The following is a 9,948-nucleotide window of genomic DNA, read 5'->3' as shown; positions in this document are numbered from 1 at the left end:
TGAGTCTTTGTTCCAACACCAACAACTCTGTCATGGGTGGATCTCTTTGTTTATGATAAGTCCATCACAAAAGTTATTTCCATATTTCTCCACCATTGCCATTGCTGATCACAACTCCCTCCTTTCTTATTTCTCCACTACCATGTACTCTATTTTCTCTCTCCTTTCACTAAGACTCTGCTGTAGGGTAGCTGAGTGGCCCATCAGACAGGTCCCTGGTCCCGGGGCCAAGAAGCCCAGAGCCCACATACCATCCCTTAGGCCCAGAATCCACCTGGCCCTGTGGTCCTGGGCAGGCCTTCCATTCGCAGCCCCTTGCAAGAAGTAAGAAAGAAAATGTGTTATATCTGGCCACTCTCCCCCCATGGTCCATCCTCTCCTCCTTTTTTCACATCCCCACCCCTTCCCCCTGCTCCCCCCCTCCTTCTTACTCCAGATGTCTATACCCCATTGAGTATATTTGCTGTTTCCTCTCCTAGCCATCTCTGATGAGAGCAAAGGTTCCCTCATTCCCCCTTGCCTCCCCCCTTCCATATCATTGCAATAGCTCATTGTAATAAAAAAAAATCCTATGTGAAATATCTTGGACTATTCCCCCTCTCCTTTTTCTTTCTCCCATTCCATTTCCCTTTTTTTTCTATTGACTCCATTTTTACACCATATTTTATCTTCGAATTCAGCTTTCTCCTGTGCTTCAACTATAAAAGCGCTCTCTACCTGCTCTATTAACTGAGAAGGTTCATATGAGTATTATCAGTGTCATTTTTCTATGCGGGAATACATGCAATTCATCCTCATTAAGTCCCTCATATTTCCCCCCTCTCCACCAATCTCCATGTTTCACTTGAGTCCTGTATCTGAAGATCAAACCTTCTGTTCAGCTCTGGCCATTCTAAAAGGAACCTTTGAAACTCCCCTGGTTCATTGAAAGTCCATCTTTTTCCCCGGAAGAGGACATTCAGCCTTGCTGGGTAGTTCATTCTTGGCTGCATTCTAAGCTCTTTTGCCTTCTGGTATATTGTATTCCAAGCCCTATGAGTTTCCAATGTAGCTGCTGCCAAGTCCTGTGTGATCCTGACTGCAGCTCCACAATATTTGAACTGTGTCCTTCTGGCTGCTTGTAATATTTTCTCTTTGACTTGGGAGTTCTGGAACTTGGCTATAATATTTCTAGGGGTTGGTTTTTTGGGATCTCTTTCTCTGGGGGATCGCTGGATTCTCTCCATTTCTATTTTACCCTCTGCTTTTAGAATATCAGGGCAATTTTCCTGTAGTAATTCTTTGAAAATGATGTTAAGGCTCTTTTCCTGATCATGACTTTCAGGTATTCCAATAATTTTTAAATTATCTTTCCTAAGTCTGTTTTCCATATCAGTTGTTTTTTCAATGAGATATTTCACATTTCTTCTAATTTTTCATGTTTTTGGTTTTGAAGTATTTATTCCTGATTTCTGTTAAATTCATCAATCTCCCTGAATTCTATTCTTTGTCTGAAGGATTTGTTCTCCTCAGAGAGTTTTCTTATCTCTTTTTCCATCTGGCCAATTTTGCTTTTTAAAGCATTCTTCTCCTCAATAACTTTTTGAACTGTTCTATCCATTTGACCTAAGCTGGTTTTTAGCATGCTATTTTCTTCAGCATTTTTTTGGATTTCCTTGACTAAGCTGCTGACTTCATTTTCATGTTTTTCCTGCATCTCTCTCCTTTCTTTTCCCAGTTTTTCTTCCAACTCCCTCATTTGATTTTCCAAAGTCTTTTTTGAGCTCTATCATAGCCTGAGCCCAATTTCTGTTTTTCTTGGAGTCTTTAGATGCAGAAGCTTGTGCTTCCTCATCTTCAGACTGAGTATTTTGGTCCTTCTTGGGCTCATTTGCAAAATATTTCTCAATAGTCTTCTTTTTGTTTCTCTGCTTGCTCATTTTCCCAGCCTGGGCCTGGTTTGGGGTGTTTCTTGAGCTTCTGGGATACTCCCACAAGGGTCTCAGTGTGTGAGGTTCTGTCCTCCCTCCTGGTCTGTGAATGACCATAAGCGCCCCCCTCTGCCAAGGGGCTGATGTGCGGGGGGGCTGCTGTTCTATGGGGGGGCCTAGACTGTGGTCAGGATCTGAATGTGGTCAGAGCCCCAGAGTCCTGTTTCAGGGGCAGAGGACAGAGCTAGGCAGTCTTTCTTCACTCCCCTCCCTCAGCTCAATGGGCTCATGCCCTGGGGCTCCTGCTTACTGGCTCTACCTGCTTCTGTTTCCTGGATCAGGGCTGGGGAAAGAAGATACTGCTTGCTGTGTGCCCTGAGGGCTGGGCTCCAAGTGCTCGCTCTGGCAGAGGTCCCCGCTGTTCCCCCACTTTGTGCCCGGTGTTCCTCGGGGTGCAGCTCAGGAGACTCCCCCGCTGCTGTGAGCTGAGACCCCCAGCACCCTGGGGCTGCCTCTGGGAGGCTGAGGTTCTTTGGCTCTGGTGGGCCACCCCTCTGGCGGGCCGCCTCTCTGACCCCAGGGAGCAGAGCCTTTCTGCTCTTTTCCAGGTTACCTTGAGTAGGAGAACTGCCTTACTGGGTCCCTTTGTGGGTTCTGTCTCTTGAAAGTTTAGTTAGAGTCCTTAGCTGATGAATTTTATCAGAGAGCTCCTAAGACTCGATCCCTTCTTGTCGACATCTTGGCTCCACCCTCGGCAGGTTCCTTCTTAACAAGTCTCAAGTTTCTCTTATGCTTCTCTCATCTATTCCTATGGTAATTTCCAGAGTTCCTCTCAACCTCCTAATAAATATCTATCTGTACTAGGCTTCATGTCAATGCAAACTTAATTTATTTATTCACTTGTTAAAAGGTTATTGATAAATTGAATGGACCAATGGTCAAGAAATCAAGACTGGGGCCGGCTAGGTGGCATAGTGGATAAAGCACCGGCCTTGGAGTCAGGAGTACCTGGGTTCAAATCCGGTCTCAGACACTTAATAATTACCTAGCTGTGTGGCCTTGGGCAAGCCACTTAACCCCATTTGCCTTCCAAAAAAAAACCTAAAAAAAAAAAAGAAATCAAGAATGCCTGGTTCTTGGTACTAGATCTTCCACTAACTAGGGAAGCAGAAAGAGCACTGGAACTGGTTTTGGCTCATAATATCTGGATTCAATCTCACTTGCTTACCTAGTTAGGCTTAAAAGTCACTGAGCCACAGTTACCTTCTTGTAGAGTACAGTGGTTGTCTTAAATATCCTCTAATACCTTTTAGAAATCTCTTGATTTGTCCTCTCTCTCTCTCTCTCTCTCTCTCTCTCTCTCTCTCTCTCTCTCTCTCTCTCTCTCTCATGTCTCATCTCTCCATTTCCTAAATTAATTTTTTTTTTTGCACAGACCATTATATGGTAGCAGAAGGGAGAAAAGAACCCAAATGCAAACTTGGGCAACTTTAATCCAGATCATCCTATCTAACCATCCAATTGTCCATCTATTAATCATCATTTGAAACTAGCCATAATAAATCCATCACAGCATACACAAGTACACACACACACACATACACACACGCACGCACACAGAGATTACCTTATTTGACCTTATGGCTGATAAGGGAAAACAAAACCAAGATCACAGTCTGAATATGAAGTATGCATATAGGATACGTTAATATATCATACATATGAATATCTAAAATATCTAATATATACATGTATATCACATGTATATAAATACATATTAATTATATAACATACTATCTTACATATTTATATATAAATGTATATATGTGTATATAAATATATACACTATAAAATAAATATATAAAATACCTATAAATACATTGTATTAAATATATTATTCATATTATCCATATATAATGCATAATAAATTAAGCATATAACATGCAAAAATTATATTAAATATATATCATTCTACAACATGCATACCTTCTATTTTATAGAATATAATCCCATTCATAATAATACACACATGTGTATATATATGTTTGTACCTATGTACATATATGTATAAATATATACATACATATTATAATAGAGTATGACCTTGGATAAGGCATTGCTGATTTGGTTTTCATTTTCTTATCAATAAAATAAGGGGGTCAGATGAGATAATCATTTAAAGTCCCTCTCAATCTTAAAATTCTCTGATTAATAGACTTGCAATTTTGAACTCTGATTATCATTGATACCTACTTTCCCTCTCCTTCATCACCTGGGAAAACTATATGTTCATATAGATTTAGACCTAGAAGTTATCCTAAAGATCATGTAGCCATTTCTCAAAGTACAGTTCTCAAACCCTAGAGATTCTCAAGATCCTTTCAGGAGAGTCCTCAAGATTAAAACTATTTTCATGAAATTATTAAGACTTTATTTGCGGGGGGTGGAGCTAAGATGGCAGCAGGAGAAGAGCCTCTCTTAGGTACTTTCTCCAAAATATTTTAAAAAACCTTAAAATTTTGATTCTAACTAAATTTTTGAGAGAACCCACAGAAAGATCCAATGAGGCCATTCTCCGGCCCAAGGTAACCTCGAAAATAATGGAAAAACTCTGTTCCACTTGGTTGGAGGAAGGAGTGAAGGACCTTCAGCTTCCCTAAACAGCTGCAGGATGGCTGGTTGATGCAGCTCCAGGCAGTAGAATCAGTTTCCTGATCTGTACCCCAGGGAGCACCAAGCACAACTTGGAAGATCATCAGGGACACCTCTGCCAGATCAAGAGCAAAGCCCAGGTCCCCAGTGTGGTCACAACATCATTGCAGCCCAGATCAAGGAAACAGAAGCAGGCCCCTTGCGTTACCCAGCAGGAGCTTCCAGGCAGCTGTGCCCTGAGTGCTTGCCCACAAAAGGTAAGGGAGTGGAGGGAGACTGTCAAGGTCTGTCCTCTGTCCCAGGAACAGGACTCTGGGGCTCTGACCCATTCAGACCCTGGTCTCAGTCTATGACCCCCATAGAGCCAGCCCCCCCCCCCCCCCCACAGCCCCATGGCAGAGGGGTGAGCTTGTGGTCATTCACAGAGCAGGAGAGCAGTCAGAGCCTCACACACTGAGGTCCTTGTGGGGGGAGGTTTCCAATAATACTCAAAAGCTCAGGAAGCATCCCAAAATCAGGCACAGGCTGGGGAAAATGAGTAAACAGGGGGAAAAAAAGAAACCTGACCATAGACAATTACTTTGGTCCCATGGAAGACCAAATTATTCAATCTGAAGATGAGAAAGTTCAAGCTTCTGCATCTAAAGATTCTAAGAGATATAGAAGTTGGGTTCAGGTAATGACAGAACTCAAAAAAATATTTTGAAAATAAAGTAAAAGAGATAGAAGAAAAATTGTGAAAAGAAATGAGAGAGATGAAGGGAAAACATGAAAACAAAGTCAGCAGCTTAGTCAAGGAGATTCAAAAAAAATGCTGAAGAAAATAACATATTCAAAACCAGCTTAGGTCAAATGGATAAGACAGTTCTAAAAGTTATTGAGGAGAAGAATGCCTTAAAAAGCAGAATTGGCCAGATGGAAAAAGAGATAAGAAAGTTCTCTGAGGAAAACAAATTCTTCAGATGTAGAATGGAGCTAAAGGAAGCTGATGACTTTGCAAGAAATCAAGATGCAATAGTTCAATGCCAAAAGAATGAAAAATTAGAAGAAAATGTGAAATATCTCATTGGAAAACCAACTGATCTGGAAAACAGATTCAGAAAAGATAATTTTAAAATTATTGGTATAGCTGAAAGTCATGATCAGGAAAAGTGTCTTGATTTCATTTTTAAAGAATTCCTACAGGAAAATTGCCCTGACATCCTAGAAGCAGAGGGTAAAATAGAAATTGAGAGAATCCACCAATCTCACCCAGAAAGAGATCCCAAAAAAACCAACCCCCAGAAATATTATAGCCAAGTTCCAGAACTCCCAAGTCAAAGAGAAAATATTACAAGCAGCCAGAAGAACACAATTCAAATATTGTGGAACTGTAGTCAGAATCACACAGGACTTAGCAGCAACTACATTAAGGGCTCATAGGACTTGGAGTATAATATTCCAGGAGGCAAAAGTGCTTGGAATGCAACTGACAATCAACTACCCAGCAAAACTGAACGTCTTCTTTAAGGGGAAAAGATGGACTTTCAAGGAAACATGGGGGATTTCAAATATTCCTTTTGAAGTGACCAGAGCTGAACAGAATGTTTGACCTTCAAGTACAGGACTCAGGCAAAGCATAGAGAGTGGAGGAGAAGGGTAAGTTATGAGGGACTTAATGATGATGAACTGTGTGTATTCTGCATGGAAAGATGATCCTGATAATATTCATATGAACCTTCTCATTTAATAGAGCAGGTAGAAGGAGCTTTTATAGATGAAGCACATGAGAGAGCTGAATTTGAAAACATAATATATTGTAAAAATGGAGTCAGTGGGTGAAAGGGAAATATACTGGAACTAAGAGAAAGGAGAGGTAGAATAGGCTAAGATATTTCATATAAAAGATATTTCATGTAGCTTTTGCAATAGTATGGAAGGGAGAAAGGCAAGGGGGAATGAGAGAACCTTCATTCTCATCAAAAATGGCTCAGAGAGGAAACAGCATACACACTCAATGGGTTATAGATATCTCGAAGAAAAAGGAGTGAAGGGGGATGGGGAAGGGGGGGGGATATGGGTGATAGAGGTGAGGGTAGATAATAGGAGAGGATAGTCAGATATAACACATTTGTTTTTTACTTTTTGCAAGGTGCTGGGACCACAGCAGTAGGTGGTTGCTGGGTCTCTGGGGTGAAATGTGGACTTGGGCCTCTTGGCCCCAGGGTCGGTGCTCTGTCTGCTGCACCAGTCAGCTGCCCCACAGCACATTTTTGAAGAGGAACAGAGTGAAAGGAGATAGAAAATATAATAGATGTTATTTGGGAGGAATGGATGTAGGGAATTAAAATCAGCAACAGCAACTGTGGAAAAATATGGAAGTAACTTCTATGATGGACTTATGATAAAGAATGCGATCCACCCAAGACAGAGCTGATGGTATCAGAACACAGACTGAAACACATTTTTTTCTTTCTTTTCCTTTATTTCTCATGAGGTTTTGTATTTTTGTGGGGGAGAGGGTATTATGTTTACTCTTAAACAAGAATATTTTAGTAATTTGTAAATAAAAAGTAAATAAAATCTTTAAAAAAATACTTTATTTGCCTACTAAAACCTCTTACCTTTTCCAATTATCTATAGCTATGGATATAGCTATAGATATATATAACTAGATTTTTTTTATATATATCAATCAAAATAACATGCTACATACAATGAAGTTTCTGCAGTCTAGATTATCCATCCATCTAACCATCCATTTGTCCATCTATTTATCATCATTTGAAACTAGCCATAATAAATCCATTACATTACAGTATACACACACACACACACATACACACATGCACATACACTTGCACACACACACACACATACTTATCCACATTTGGATATGGAAACAAATATGAAAATATAGCTATCTTCTCTAAGCCAAATTATTAAGGAGATTTTGTGAAAATATGTAAAATAATGCCAATTTCTCACTATATCATTATTTTTCATAAAATATTTATATTGACATGCAATGGGTTGATCATTGTTATTTTAATAAATTGATAAATATTTTAAATTTATCAGCTTCAATTTATAATACCATATGTATACAAAATAAAACATAGTAAATAAAAATAAACAAAATATTAAACAAAAGTTGTTTGGGATACTCTTTTGATCTTGAGACTAAAATCTTTTATCTGGTGTAATCCTTTTATTTTAAAAATGAAGAGTCCAAGGACTGGATAGATAAAGGAATTTGTCCAAGGTGATAGTAAATCTGAAAGTCCTGTCAACTTCCCCTTACACTGGCTACACTCCCCATCCTTCCTATATTCTATACTATATTGTCCTCTTCTCTTGAGTCCCTTTCTCTATTACCATAGTATCTTGTCCAGCCTCCCTTCATTTATTGCTTTCTCTTCTACTCATATACTATTTAATGAAATTGGAGAAAATTGTGAAACCATGCTGATTGGATTCATTACCAACTTATGTTACATAATTTTAAAGAGGTCCATGACAAGGCAATCTTTTTGTAATTACCTAATTGACTCAGTATTCTACTCACCTTGGCAGCTTTTCCAAATCTTTTCATCTCTCCTCAAACCTCCCATGACTCCCCCACTCTTTTGGATCCTCTCATTTGAAAATCTCTCCTTGTATTTCAATTAAGAAAAAAAGATAATATTCAGAGGTCCTTGTTCTCCCTTCTTCCTCATCACTCAGATCCCTTCAGTCATTGTCCTTTTTTCTTTATTTCTTTTTCACATTATTAAAATAGTCTTGTTGTAAAAGTAAACATCACCCCTCCCCCACAAAGATAGAGAAACCTCAAGAAAAATAAAAGAATAGGAAAAAAACCAGTGTGCCTCAGTCTGTATTCAGATATCATCAGCTCTGTCTCTGGGATGGGTTGCATTCTTTATCATAAGTCCATCAGAGAAGTTCCTTCAATATTTTCCCACAGTTGCTATTGATAGCTGTATTTCTCTCCATCCTATTTCTTCCCACCAAATTTATTCTATTCTCATTCTTCTTTCACTCTATCCTTCCTCAGAAGTGTTTTGTGTCTGACTACCCTCTCCCATGATTGTCCCTTTCTTCTATCATCTATTACCCCCCTTCCCCCATTCCCTTTCTTCCTTTTCCCTCTAGGGTAAGTTAGTTTTCTATGCCCTATTGAGTGAGTATGTTATCTCCTCCTCTGAGCTACTTTCAATGAGAATAAAAGCTCATTCATTCCCCACCCCCATTCCCCCTTCCACTCCATTGCAAAAGCTTTTTATTTCCTTTTTTTATGTGAAATATCTTAGCTCATTCTACCTCTCCTTTCTCTTTCTCCCAGTACATTCCTTTCTCACCCATTAATTCCATCTTTCTAATATATTTTATTTTCATATTCAGTTTCCTCCTGTGCCTTGTTTATATATACTCCTTCTAAATGAGAAGGTTCTTATGAGCTATCAGTATTATCTTCCCATGTAGGCATACAAGGAATTCAACATCATTAAGTTCCTCATAATTTACCCTTCTCCTCCACTCTCTCTGTTTCGCCTGAGTCCTGTACTTGAAGGTCAGACTTTCTGTTCAGCTCTGGTCATTTCAACAGGAAAGTTTGAAAGTCCCTTGTTTCATTGAATGTCAGTCTTTTCCCCTGAAAGAAGATGATTAGTTTTGCTGGGTAGTTGATTCTTGACTGTAATTCAAGTAATCAATCCATTACTTTCTGGAATATCATATTCTAAGTCATCTAGCCCTAATTGTAGGTGCTGCTAAATCATATGTTATCCTGACTGTAGCTTCACAATATTTGAATTGTTTCTTTCTGACTGCTTGTAATATTTTCTCCTTGACTTGGGAGTTCTAGAATTTGGCTATAATATTATTGGAAGTTTTTATTTTGGGATCTCTTTCAGGAGGTTATTGGTAGATTCTCTCAATTTCTATTTTACCCTCTGCTTCTAGAATATCAGGACAGTTTTCCTGGAGAATTTCTTTAAAAATGAAGTCTAAGCTCTTTTCCTGGTCATAACTTTCAGGTAACCTAAATAATTTTTAAATTATCTCTCCTGGATGTTTCCCAAATCAGTTGTTTTTTTCAATGAGGAATTTTACATTTTCTTCAAATTTTTCATTCTTTTGGTTTTGTTTTATTATTTCTTGATTCCTCACTCAGCTTTCCTTAGCTCCATTCTATCTTTGAAGGAATGATTTTCTTCAGAGAGCTTTTATATCTCCTTTTCCAGCTCTGATCAATTTTACTTTTTAAGGCAGTCTTCTCCTTATTGACCTTTTGGACTATTTTTTCCATTTGACCTAAACTGGCTTTTAAGATGCTATTTTCTTCAGTTTTTGGTATTTCCTTCACCAAACTGCTGACTGGGTTTTCATAATTTTCTCACATTGT

This window comes from Macrotis lagotis, chromosome 1 (assembly GCF_037893015.1).
Source record: "Macrotis lagotis isolate mMagLag1 chromosome 1, bilby.v1.9.chrom.fasta, whole genome shotgun sequence".
Lineage (NCBI taxonomy): Eukaryota > Metazoa > Chordata > Mammalia > Peramelemorphia > Peramelidae > Macrotis > Macrotis lagotis.
This window is presented reverse-complemented; position numbering follows the sequence as displayed.